A 14,435-nucleotide genomic window follows, 5' to 3' on the forward strand; every position below is an offset into this window, starting at 1 on the left:
AAAGAACACGAAGCAAATGGACACAGAGAGCAGACAACTGGGGTGGTGGTGGTGGGGTTAAAAAAAAGAGAATACTATGAACATTCATATGCCAACTAACTAGATAACCTAGAGGACATGACAAATTCCTAGAAACATAAAAATAACCTGCATTAACTCAAGAAGAAATAAAAGCTCTTAACAGACCTATAAAAGCAAAAAGATTGAATAATCAAGAACCTCCCAACAAGGCCCAAGACCAGATGGCTTTAGAGAGAATTGTACCAAACATTCAAACAAGAATCAACATAAATCCTTCACAAATTCTTCCAAAAAAAATGAAAAGGTCGGGATTCTTCCTAACTCATTCTATGGAGCTAGTATTATTGTGATACCCAAAACCAGAGAGCAACATCAAAAGAAAACAACAGAAACACTTCCCATATGAATACAGAAGCAAAAAATCTCAACAAACCACTGGAAAAGTAAATCAAACTACTTATAAGGATTATAACTCATGACCAAAGGTGACATCCTAGGAATGCAGCAGTGGTTTCACATAAGAAAAAATCCATCCGATCACTTGAATGCCACAGAGAAGGCTTCTGATGAAATCTACCATGATATCATAATAAAACCACTCAGAAAAATAGGAATAAAAGGTTACATCTACAACGTAATAAATATCAAAACTCACAGCTAACATCATAGTCAATGTGAGAAAGCATGAAAGCTTGCAATGGGAGACTGAAACCTGAGGTCAGGAACAAGACAAGGATGCACTCTTTTACCGCTTCTATTCAAAATTATCCTGGAAGTTCTAACCAGCGTAATCAGGCAAAAAAAGAGAAAGACATTGAAATCAGAAATAAAAAAGTAAAACTAACACTATTCTCTGATGGTATGTTCCTTCATATCAAAATTCCCCAAGTAGTCACAAGAACACTACCACAGAAAATTTAAAAAATTAGTAAAGTTGCAGGGTACAAGATAAACCCTTAAAAAATCAGCTTTATTTTTCCATACCAGGAAAGAACTATCTGAAATGAGCATTAAAAACCTATTCTATTTGTTGCAACATCTACTTTCCAGTTCATGGGCCTCACCCTGGTAAACTAACAGGGAGGAGAGGATGGACAACTACCATACAAAGGAACTGAGAGAGTCTACAACTGCAAGCATCAGAGTGTCATCCATCAGCCATATGGAATTGAAGCCACCTCACAATTAGAGGTGGAATAGCTATCACCATCCCAGAACCTGGGCAATAAAATATGGACCAGAGAAGACTTCCTGGTATTCTGCTACAAACTTATTGGTACTCTAGCAATGAAAGAAATTATATCATTAATGTGGAGACAGTGGCTACTGGAAGTGCTAAAGGCAGGGAGAGGGAAAAAGAGGTATAATATGGGGAAACTTTTGGGACATGGAATTGTCCTCAACGGCACTGCAATGACAAATACAGGTCATTATATATCCTGCCATAACCTACAGAATTCAGTGTAAATTACAATCTAAACTATAATCCATACTTACTGGCAATGCTCCAAAAGGACTCATCAATTGCAATGAATGTACCACATTAATAAAAGAAGTTGTTAATGTGGGGAAGGGTGTGAGGTGTGGGGAGTGGGGCATTTGGGAATTCCTTATATTTTTTTCTGTAGCATTTTGTGAAACCTAAGTATCTTTGAAAAAAATAAAAAACATATTTTAAAAAAATTCCATTCGCTATAGCATCTGAAAAAATAAAATACCTGAGAATAAATTTAAAGAATGAACTCTATATACAATGAAAACTGAAAAACACTACAAAAAGAAATTAAAGAAGACCTAAATAAATGGCAAGATATTGTGTGTCCATGTTTCACATTGAATATTGTTACAATATCATTACTACCTAAAATGATCTACAGATTAAATGCAACACCTATCAAAATCTCTGCAGCGTTTTTTTGTAGGAATGGAAAAAGTCCATCCTCAAATTCGTATGGAATACAAAGGGGCCCAAACTAGCCAAAAACAGTCTCTCAGAAGTCTCTAACTATGTAAGAATAAGCAACCAGAATATCACCCCAAATTATATACCATAACATATAAAGAACTAGAAAAATCTCATCTATTCTCCAGGGGATAAACCAATCAGCAGATACAGTGTCAAAAGAGCCACAAAAGGAATTATGATTTTTCTCAGTTATTATCTCTGCTCAAAGAGAAAGGTAAATACTCTTGGAATGAAAGAAAAGATAGTTCACAACAAAGAAACAAACAAAAAGTACATAAAAGGATACTTTATACCTAGGTATAAAATATCCAGTTCAAGGACAAACAGCAGAATGGCGGCTGAGTAAGGAGATCCTAGAGTCAGCTCCTGCTAAGGGCAGTTAGTAATCACACAGCTATCTAAAGCACCTGTTTGGGGGCTCCAGGAGACCAGAAGAACATCCTGCAACACCTTGGAAGGAATGGAAGGAGACTGTGCCTCTTCAGAGAAGACTATTAAGTAGAGTACTTCATGTCATGGAGGCTGGTGCTCATCCTCCACTGGAGGCACAAGCTGCCTCAGAAGCTGTTCTGTGGCTGGAATTGAAAGCTCCACTTCACAAAAATGGGGGAGGAAGAGACGGTTGGGCATTAACTTCAGCTATTGATGAGTAAATTAGACAGGCTAATGTATAATCCTAAGAACAGCTGAAGTCTGAACATGTCCAGGTCAGAAAGAAGCCAGGAGCTGCCATCTTAACTTCATACCTGGCAGGGGGTGGAGTGGGGTAAATTGAAATCACAGAGTTGGTAGGGACCTGCTTCTTTCCAGCCAGTCCAGAGGGCAGCTCTAGCATAAGCCCCAGCCCCAGCTCCAGCAGGGAGAAAGCTGGGGGGACCTGCACCAGCCTCTCCAGGAAATTATAGGCCATGCCACTGAAGTTGGTAATCATCTTACTTTGGCAGCACAAGCTGCCCCTGGAGCTATTCTGTAGCTGGGATCGGAAGCGCCATTTCCCAAAAACAGGGATAAAGAGACGGTTGACCACCAATATCAGCTACTGATTAGTAAATTCGGCTGGCTAAAGTATGACCCTAAGAACACCTAAAGTTTGAACTTCTCCAAGTCAGAAAGAGGCCAGCATCCAACATTTTGAGTCTGCCCCCAGCTTGGGGGGAAGCCAGCCTGACCGAAAATCACAGTGAAGGCAGGAACTAGTTTCTTTCACCCAGATTGGGCTGCAGCCCTAGGCTAGGTTTCAGTCCCACCTCTGTCAGGGTGGCAACTGGTGGGACTGGCCCAGCCTGTCCAAGTAACCGCAGGTACCTTTGGCTGGCACAGACTGAATAATCAGAAATCTACTGGGGCAAATGCAGTCACCCTGAGCCCATAATGCATAGATTGCTACATACACCTGCAGCTCCATGCCCATCCCAAGCGGGGGGGGGGGGGGGGAAGGAACATGAAGCTTCATAATATTTTCTAGGAAACTATAGCATAGGCCTGCATGAACTGGATTATTCTATGCACGTGTGACTCTGTCCTACCCCTGGCAAAGGAGAAAGTTGGGAGAAGCTTCATTGGTCCTTGGGGCAATGAGGGAAGCTTGAGTACCACAGCTTACATAACCAACTACATCCTTGGCTCCTACCACACAAGCAGCAAGGGAGAAAGGGCAGGAAGCCCTAATTTAAAGAGAAAAACTGCACCCAGAATAAATAGTAAGCAAGATACCAAGACACCAACAAAAAATTACAATCCATACCAAGAAACAGGAAGCTATGGCCCAGTTAAAGGAACAATATAAGCCTCCATATGACATAAAGGAATTGAGACAACTAATCACAGATGATCTCCTAAATGAATTTAAAGGGATTAAGGATCTTAAAAGGACACTGGATGACCACAAGAATTTAAAGCATACACAGAAAAATAGTAGACCTTATGGAAATGAGTGGTGCAATAAATTAAAAATACTTTGGAATCATATAACAGCACATTTGAGGAGGAAGAAGAAAGGACTGGTGAGCTTGAAGAAATGGCCTCTAAAAGTGAAGAACAGATGAAGAAAGGAAAAAATCAAGCAATCTCAGGAAAATAAATGACAGCAAGAGACATGCAAACAGCTGTGTCATGGGTGTCCCAGAAGGAGAAGAGAAGGGAAAAGAGACAGAAGGAGTATTTGAAGAAATAATGGGAAAAAATTTCCTAACCCTATTGAAGGGCATGGATATCTATGTCCAGGAACCACAATGTACTCCCATCTGAAAAAATCTGAATGGACCACCTCCAAGACACATACTAATCAGAATAAATGCCAAATTAAAGGAAGAATTCTGAGAACAGCAAAAGAAAAGTAATGTATACCTTATAAGGGATAACCCAAAAAGATTAAGTGCTGATTTCTCACCGGAAACCATGGAAACAAGAAGACAGTGATATGATGTATTTAAGATACTAAAAGAGGATAACCTTCAGCTAAAAATCTTATATCTGGGAAGACTGTCTTTCAAAATTTAGGGCTAGTTGAGAATATTCACAGATAAACAGAAACTGAGAGAATTTCTAACCAGGAGACTGGATTTTCAGGAAATACTAAAGATTGTGCTAGAGCCTGAAAAGTAACGGAAGGAGAGAGAAGCCTGGAAGAGAGTCTAGAAATGAAGATTTTATCAATATAGTAACTAAAAGTGTAAAAGAGTGGTGAAAATAAAATATGATAGATAACACACAAATATTCAGGAATAAACTTAACCAATGATGGAAAGCACTTGCATTCAGAAAACTACAACTCAGTGTTTAAAGGGAACAAAAAAGGCCTCAGTAAGTGGAAGAACACTCCATGGTCACAGATTGGAAGATGAATTAAAATTAAGATGTCAATGCTACTCAAATTGATATATAGACTTGATGTAATCTTGATAAAAATTCCACCAGTATTTTTTAAAGAAATTGAAAATATGATGATCAAATTTATTTAGAAGGTTAAGGGGTCCTAAAGAGCCAGAAGCATTTTAAAAAGGAAAAGTGAAGTTGTAGGACTCTCATTTCCAGACTTTAAATCATATTACCTAGCTACGGTAATAAAAACAACATAGAACTGCCTGAAAGACACATAGGCCAATGGAACCAAACTGATTCTTCAGAAATATACCCTCACATGTATGGTCAAGTGATTTTTGACTAACCTGTCAAACCCACTCAGTTCTGGCAGAACAGCCCACTCAAGAGGTGGTGTGGAGAGAACTGAATATCAATAGCCAAAAGAAAGAAAGAGGACCCCTATTTCATACCTGATCCAAAAATTTACTAAATATGGTTCAAAAAACATAAATATAAAAGCAAAAACTATAAAGCTTCTAGAAGAAAATGAAGGAAAATATCTTCAAGACCTGGTGGTAGGTGGTGGATTCTTAATGGAGACAAAAGGAGGACTGTGATGCCTACTGATATTTAATCTATGTAGAAGTTGTAATTAGCTTTCCTGTAAAAGTGTGGAAATGTACAGAGTGGACGGTAACACATAGTGAGTTACAGCCAGTTCATAAATGGGGATGAAAATGGTAGTCTAGGGTTGTAAATGCCAATTGACAGAAAGCTAGAAAATAACAGAAACTGAATAGCACTGAAAACCGAAGGTGGATGAGAATTGTGTTTGATGGTACAGATGCAAGAGTGTCCTTCCTTGGCTAGAGCAAAGGTACATCCCTATTTGATCATATACAATATGGGACTGAGGACAAACACAGGAAAAGCACAACTGGAGTGGCAGATGGACTATGGTTAGCAGTAATAATATAATATTCTTTCATTTATGTGAAAAATGTACTGTGTAGGTAATGGGGCTGTATGGAAAATATGTGCCAGATGTACACTATAGATGTGGTAACAATTGGATGATATTTTCTGCAACCAATATTCCACCATAGTGTGGTGTGTTGATAGAGGAGTTTTGTTTGGGAATTCTGCACAAGTGCACAATGGTTTTGTAAATTTACAACTTCTGTCATAAAAATATATTTAAAAATAATAATAGGGTGGGTTTGGGGGAAAATCTACCAAATGTAAGAAAAGGACTATAATAAATAGTAAGATTTTGAAAATATTCTTTCATAAACTATAACAAATATCTCACAACAATGCAAGGTATTGATGGAGGGTCGATATATGGGACCCTGGTATAATGTTACACGTTTGCTTTGTATGTTAACAATTTTTTACTACACAATTATTGTTTACGTATGTTCATATATAAATGACATAAAGATAACAATAGGGTGGGTTAGGGGAAAAATACTTTCATTAGTAGAAATATTTTGAGGAGGCTCTTGAATCATTACTTGAAAATGTTTAACAAGAATTCAAGATATTGGTGGTAGGGTGAAGTGTAGGAGTCCTGTATGATGTTATATATGTTTCTTCTGTAAGTTCATAACTATTAATATACATTTGTTGTTTATGTATGTTTATGTATGAGTGATACACTTCAATAAATTTTTTTAAAAATAAAAAAAAAAAAACAAAAACAATTCCATTAATTACAACACCTACTCTCCAGATCACTGGCCATATAGGATTGAAGCCTCCTCTCAATTATAAGTCGAGTGGTCATCATTGCCATCCCAGAATCTTCAGGATTGGGGAATAAAATATGGAATAGAGGGACTTACTGGTATTCTACTATAGACATATTGGTATTCAAGCAATGGAAGAAATTATATCAGTCGTGGAAATAGTGGTCACTAGAGGAGCAGAAGGTAGGGAGAGAGAAAAGGAGGTGTAATATGGGGTCTTTTGGGGGGCATGGAATTGTCCTGAATGACACTGCAATAACAGATACAGGACATTATATATCCTGCCATAACCTACAGAATTGAGTGGGAAAGAGTCTAAACTAAATGCTAACTATAAACCATGCATAGTGGCAATGCTTCAAATGTGTTCATCAATTGCAGTGAATGTACCACACTAATGAAAGAAGCTGTTAAATGTGAGGAAGGGTGGAAGGTATGGGGAGTAGGGCATTTGGATACCCCTTATAATTTTGTGTAAAATTTTGTATAGTCTATGTATCTCCTAAAAGAACAAAAAATATATTAAAAACAATTCCATTCACTATATCATCTAAAAGGAAAAAACACCTGAGAATAAATTTAACCAAAGAGATGAATAACCTGTACATTGAAAACTACAAAACACTACTGAAAGAAACTAAAGACCTAATTAAATGGCAAGATGTGACACCCATCTTTCAGATTTAATATTGTTACAATATCAGTATTACCTAAAGTGATCCACAGATTAAATCCAATACTTCTCAAAATCTCTACAGCATTTTTTTGTAGAAATTGAAAAAGTTGATCCTCAAATTCATATGGAATGACAAGAGGCCCCAACTAGTAAATCAATCTCTTGGAAGTCTACAACTATATAACAAGCACATGCCACCAGGACATCATCCAATATAATAAAACATGATATATAAAGAACTAGAAAAACCTGATCTCCAGGGTGTTGGAAACTGAGGCACAGTGGCTTCTCCAGGAGAGACGTGCTGTCTCCATGGCTACACTTGCAATTTAAGGAATGTGGTAATTGAGAGTTCCCAGCAAACAGGATGAAGCTGTGAGAGGCTGAAAGAAAAAATGAGCACATAACATTTGTGTAGTAAATAGAACACTTAAACTTTGTACCTTGAGATAAGATTTTTTAATTCCTTAGACTATGAGTAATGCTGATGATTAACTGCATGTTGCTGCTTCTACCCATGTGGACTGGGGTATATATAGAGCTCCTTGTGAACAACAAAGTTGTCGGAGGAGTCATTAGCCCCTTGTGAACAATAAAGTTGTCTGAGGAGTCATTACTCACAGACCCCCTAATTCCAGCTCTCTCATTCTTTCTCTTTGTTTCCTTCTCCCTTTTCTCTTTCTTTCATTCCCGATACCCTTCAGGTCCAAATCTCCAACATCTGGCACCCAATGTGGGGCCCAAAGAAGTTAGTGAGTCTTCCAAATCAGTATCAGAAACCGCAGAAAAGACCTCGTCGAGGGTCGTGTGACATCCAAAGCAGAGTGACTCAAGTCTTCTTTAAAGTAAGTAACATTTTCCGCGAAGTCACCGGGGTAATGGGTAATCAAATGGGACGTGTGGAAGCATTATTCATTTGCATTAGGGAAAGTTAATGGGGTGCCTGTAAAAAGCTATAAATTACTAGAATTGTTAGCTTTAATACAAAAGCATTGTTGCTGGCTTCAGCCTCAGGGACGTAACATTTTAAATTTGAAACAGTGGAGATGTGTAATGAAAGCTTTATGAAGGGCATATCAAAAAAAAAAAAAAAAAAAAAAAAAGGAATTCATTCCATTATCAGTATGGGCCTTATGCCACCAAATAGCAGCAGCTTTAGCCCATAAGTAAATCTGAAAGAAAGTAAATAAGAACAAGAACAGGAGCTTGAGGTGCTCAATATAGTCTTACAGAGTAATAATCCAAAAATGTGTGTTAATGGTCTGTCTAAACTGCTAAATAAGAACTTAACTACATTTATGCTGCTCAAGTTATCTTAACAGATTGCTGATAACTAATAAAAATGTTCCAAGCACAAGCTTGAATGTTACAGGCAACATGGATCCCAGAATAAATTTTAAAAAGTACAATCTAAGATGTGATATAACAGAGAACTTAAAAGCAGCAATGCCAAGAAAGTAAGAATTATGAGTCTATTGTAAACTGTATATTTCTGTTAATGTGTTGTAATTGTTTTGTGCTTGTCTGTCTGTTCAATGTCAGTGTATATTTTGATACCTCCGGATGCTAATATAAATTAAATTAATAAGTTAAAAAATTTCAAAAGAGCTCTATTCAAATGGCCAAAAATTAAATAAGTGCTCATATTAATACATGTTTAAATGTTAATAAGATCTCTACAATTATAAAAATTGTAAGTCTTGATTAACAAAATTACTGTAAGTCTTTTCATAAAAGGTTATTCTTGCCTAGATTGAAATGAATATTTTTCTTCACAGGATAAAATGAAGGATGTAAAACTTAAATGAATATTTAAAAAGGTTAAAAGTTAGTGGGAATGCTGACAGAAATTTAATGTTTTTTCTAAAAGGTGTGTTTTTGTCCTAAAATAGAATGGCTAATTTTCGTAAACTCCTGGAACTTAAATGCATGTGGCAAGTTATAGAAGGTATTGTGGTAACTTTAAGTAAGGGAATGTGTTCTGTGAAGGTAAAATTTGTCTTAAAATAATATAGTTATAGTCTATATGGTTATAAATAATTATAAGAAGTTTAATGAAGCATTATTTAAATTAAGGTATTTAAGTGGCTAATTCCAAAAAGTCATTATTAAATAAAACCTGAATTGATAATACTAATAATAAAAGGTAATTTTATAACAGGAAAACTTGTTGGTGGCCAGCCTCCCCTGCCAATTTGCTTCTAGGAAACTGTTTCAGTACTACATGCTACTAAGTATTTAAAGTGAAAAAAAGTTAATTATTTTAACAAGCTCGTTTAGTGTTGATGGCAATTATAGGTTGTAAGAAGTTTGCCTGGTAACTTAGTATGTGGAATATATAGAATGTGTTTTTATTATTAAAAATAATAGTAATAGTTTTGTCCTAAGATAAAATGATTGATTATTGGGAAAGAGTAAAATGTGGGTCAAAACCTGAATGAATACTGAAAGTGTAGAAGGTTTGTGGAAAAAAAATTTTATGATTAAAGTTAAATAAAATTTAATGGGTCTGTCTATAAAGTTTTAAAAGGTTTAATATCAAGTAGTATATTAATGCAAAGATAAAAACTGTCCTTTTTCAAAGTCTCTCAAATCATTTGTTTTGGTAAAAGTTTATGAAAAGTTTCTATCCTCATAATTAGTATGCAAAGAAAGTCCGTTTTATCAAAATAGCTTCTTGTGCTTTAACCTCATCATTTCCTCAGTGTTTGAGGAAGAAAAGGTCTTATCTCTTTTAAAGGAAAATAATGGTTAAATCTACTTTCTTTTTATTCCAAACTAATTACAAGAGATTTGTTCTTTTACCTTGAAAGAAAAATTAAAGCAATAATTAAGTTCATTTAATATAAGTTAAATAGAAGGTGTTTAAAAGTGTTATAAAATTAACAGGATTTTTTTTAACCCTCTTTTAAATAAGGTTGTATGAGTAAAAGTTTCAAATGAGTACTTAAGAGTGTATAAATTTACCAATATTTCAGCATAATATTAAACAGAAGTATAATGTAGTTAATTATGGTGTTAATTATTATAAAAAGGTGTGTGCCACAGAAACTTATCATAAATTGAAGTAACAACATTGTAGTATGCAGCAGTCACAAATATTGCTAGTTTGTTGCAAAAAGTTATGTCCAGCTGTGTTATCACTTTGTTTTAAAACATGGTAAGACTTTCTTTAGTATTTCCTTAGGCAAGTCAAGCCAGCCTGCATTCTCCTACCTGTAGAAAAGTCAACAATGGACTTTTGCAGTGCCTCCCCAAGGCTGTGTGCATAGCCCAACCATCTGTCCTGGCATGGTGATAATAATCTATCTCCATAGAAAAAATTAGTGGCTGAAACTCTACTGATGACATTATGTTAACCAGTAACCCTTTTTTCAGAATAAAAAAACCCATCAGAGACACTATCTTAAGAGCCTGAACTAAGCAAACAATTGGGACAGGTGGCAAATTCCCTGCTGCTCTATCAAATTCCTAAATGTGGTTTGGTTGGGTGGGATGAAATTATGCCCTCTTGTTATAACTGATGGAATGCAATGTTTTCTCATGTTAATAGAGTTTGTAATAATGTTGAAGTGCTAAAAATCATTCATCTCTCATTTAGCTCAAATGTTAAAACCCACTGTATGTATTAATTGAGAAAGGTCCTTCATGGAAGTAGGAAAGCCTCCAGGAAGCTGCTTTCAATAATAATAAAAGGAAGGTAAGTTGTGGACAATAACTTAGCCTATGAATTGGATGTAGCAAGCACCCATATTGGCTTTGGGCAGAGTTTGTGGCAACAGCAAAATTCTAAACAAGTAACCCTTGGATTTTAATCACAATTCTGAGAAGAGTCAAAAGCAAAATATAAAAAAGGCAATTGTGTGCAGCATAAGAGGTCCTGCTAAAAGTGAAAGACTTAACCCAATAGTGTCTGGTCACTCTAAAGACTGCCATGCCTATCCAGGGGTGGACTGCAAATACTAAAAACAAAACAGAAATGATAGACTGTTGTAAATCACGCTCAGATTATGAAAAAACATCCAGGATACCTGCTAGTAATAACAGGTGACTGTCATGTCCCCGCCCACTCCACAACATCCCATTTAGGACGGTTGATGCAGATGCTTTTGTGAAGATCCAGGGTCCTACCACTGAAACCCGAGAAAAGGCAAAGTGGCTCCACTGAAAAGGCAAACATCGATGAAGAAACAATAGTGATAGCCAGAAGAAAAAAATGCATATGGATACTGGTGAGAATAACCCAGATTTGGCAGTCGTCTTCTGAAAGTCAAGAATTCTTGAAATGGACTAAATGCTTTACTGGACTGCTTATTATAAGCATTTTGGGGCTAATTGGAATCACTGCAGCTGCTGCTACTGCTATGGTAGCTTTACGTGAAAGTACAGACTCAACAATACATGCATGATTGGCATAAAAATGCTAGTGATTTGTAGCATAGCCAAGAGTACTTTGATAAACAGTTAAATAATCGGGTTAATGATTTAGAATCTGCTGTTTTGCATATTAGAAATGAATTGTATAGTTTAAACTTAAGTGGATTGAGGTGTGATTGGAATGAAAGTAATTTCCGTATGACTCTGCATATAATTCATCAGATATAGAATGGAAAAAATTAAGAATCATTTATTAGGCCATAAAAGTAATATCTCTCTGGAAATAATGGAATTACAAAGATGGTAACTAAGAGTTCCCGGCAAACAGGATGAAGCTGTGAGAGGCTGAAAGAAAAAATGAGCAGATATTTGTGTAGTAAATAGAACACTTAAACTTTGTACCTTGAGGTAAGATTTTTTAATTCCTTAGACTATGAGTAATGTTGATGGTTAACTGCATGTTGCTGCTTCTACCCATGTGGACTGGGGTATATATAGAGCCCTTTGTGAACAATAAAGTTGTCTGAGGAGTCATTACTCGCAGACCTCCTGATCCCAGCTCTCTCATTCTTTCTCTTTGTTTCCTTTTCCCTTTTCTTTTTCTTTCATTCCCGATACCCTTCAGGTCCAAATCTCCAACACAGGGCAATAAACGATCAGCAGATACAGTTCCAAATGAACCAGAGAAGGGATGATCAGACAAAGCAGTTATGAAGTCTCTGCACAATGAGAAAGGTAGATACTCTTGGAATGAAAGGAAAGATAGTTCACAGCAAATAAACAACAAAAAGATGTAAAAGGAAACTTTAGATCTAGATATAAAACATCTAAAATTCAAGGACAACCAGAAAGATGGTAGCAGAGTAAGGAGCTCCCAGAGTCAGCTCATGCTACAGAACAGTTGGTAAGCACACAAAGCTATCTAAAGCACCTGTTTGGGGGATCCAGGAGACCAGAAGAGCATCCTGCAACATCCCTGAAAGAAGGGAAGGAGGAGACTGCCTATCTGCAGAGAAGATTCCTAAGTAGAGCATTCCACGCCCTGGAAGGCAGTGGCCATCCTCCATAGACAGCACAAGACACCTCAGGAGCTATTCCTCAGCTGGAATCAGAAGCTCCACTTCCCAAAAATGGGGGAGGAAGAGAAGATTTGGCACCAGCTTCAGATAATGATTAGTAAATTAGGCAGTCTAAAGTATAATCTTTAGAATGGCTAAAATTTGAACCTGTCCAAGTCAGAGAGAGGCTGGTAGCCACTATTTTAACTCTGCTTCTGGCACAAGGGGAAATTCACAGTGCTGGTAGGGACAGGCTTCTTTCCATCCACATCAGATTGCAGCTCTAGGCAAAGCCCCAGCCCCACCTCCAGCAGGGAGGAAGCTGGGGGGCCCTGCACCAGCCTCTCCAGGAAAATACAGGCCATGCCTCAGAGGCCTGTAATCATTCTTCTCTGGATGCCTCTGGAACTATTCTGGATTTGGAAGCTCCATTTCCCAAAAAACAGAGAAGGAAGAGATGATTGGCCACCGATTTCACCTAATGACTAGTAAATCTGGCTGGGTAAAATATAACCCTAAAAACAGGTAAAGTGTGAACCTGTCCAAGTCAGAAAGAGGCCAGTGGACACCATTTTGACTCTGCCCCCAGCATGAGGGGAAGCTGGGCTGGCTGAAAATCATAGTGATCGTAGGGACTGGCTTCTTTCACCCAGATCAACCTGTATCCCTAGCCTAGGCATCAGCTCCACCTCCAGCAGGGAGGAAGCTGGTGGGCCTCTCAGGGTAAGTGCAGGTACATTCAGCTGGCAGACTGAAGAGTGGGAAGTCTACCGGGGCAACTATGGTCATTTTGCACATGCACACCATAGCTTGTTGCTCACACCTGCAGTTCCATCCCTGCCTAGGCAGGGAGAAAGGGACTTTAAGCTATGTCAGTCTCTTTGGGTGACCACAGTCTAGGCCTGCACAATGTGGATCATTCCACACAGCTGTGACACTATCCAAACATGTAAAGGAGAAAGCCGGAAGGAGATTTATCAGTGCCTGGCAAAGAAAGGGCAGTTTGAGTCTCTACAGCGTTCAACACCAACTATACCCTTGGTTCTTACTACACAACCTGCAAGGGAGAAAAGGCAAGAAAGCCCTAAACTAAAGAGAGAAACATGCCCAGAATAAATACACATAGTAAGCCAAATGCCAAGACACCAACAAAAACTGCGATCCATCCCAAGAATCAGGAAGATATGGCACAGGTAAGGAACAAGGTAAGCCTCCAGATGACATAAAGGAGTTGAGACTGTTGGAAACTGGGGGGGGGGCTGGTGTAGCTCAGTGACTGAGTACCTGTTTCCCATGTACAAGGCCCCAGGTTCAATCCCTGGTACCTCCTTAAAAGAAAAAAAAGAACAATCCATGAGACTGTTGGAAACTGAGGCATGGTGGTCTCAAAAAGGGAGACGTGCTGTTTCCATGGCTATGCTTTTAACATAGGAATGCAGCAATTAAGCCTTTTGAGTCAACAGGACAGAGCTGTCCGGGGCAGAGAGAAATACAAGCAAATGCACTTTGTAGTTTGAAAGGAATACTAAATCTCTGTACTTTGAGATAAGTTCTTTAATTTACGAGTCTTGTTAATGTGTAGTTACACTGCTTGTTATCTCGACAGTTTGAGTATATATAATGCCACATGTAGAAAATAAAGTTGTCTGAGGAGTCATTACTCGCAGACCCCCTGATCCCAGCTCTTTCTCTTTCTTTCTCTCTGTTTCACTCTCTCTTTTTCTCTTTCTTTCATCCCCCATACCCTTCAGGTCCAAATCTCCAATAGAGACAACTAATCATAG

At 37.6% G+C, this 14,435-nt stretch overlaps 1 long non-coding RNA gene across 1 annotated transcript in view; it reads right to left on the reverse strand.

Annotated features, from left to right (window-relative positions):
• Positions 1-14,435, reverse strand: part of LOC131276934 (uncharacterized) — a 37,758-nt gene that overhangs the window by 7,965 nt on the left and 15,358 nt on the right. The window contains exon 2 of the long non-coding RNA XR_009184150.1: positions 7,466-7,599. This is a non-coding gene — a long non-coding RNA (uncharacterized lncRNA). The remainder of the gene's footprint in view (positions 1-7,465; positions 7,600-14,435) is intronic.

This window comes from Dasypus novemcinctus, chromosome 30, assembly GCF_030445035.2.
Source record: "Dasypus novemcinctus isolate mDasNov1 chromosome 30, mDasNov1.1.hap2, whole genome shotgun sequence".
In the NCBI taxonomy this organism is placed as follows: domain Eukaryota; kingdom Metazoa; phylum Chordata; class Mammalia; order Cingulata; family Dasypodidae; genus Dasypus; species Dasypus novemcinctus.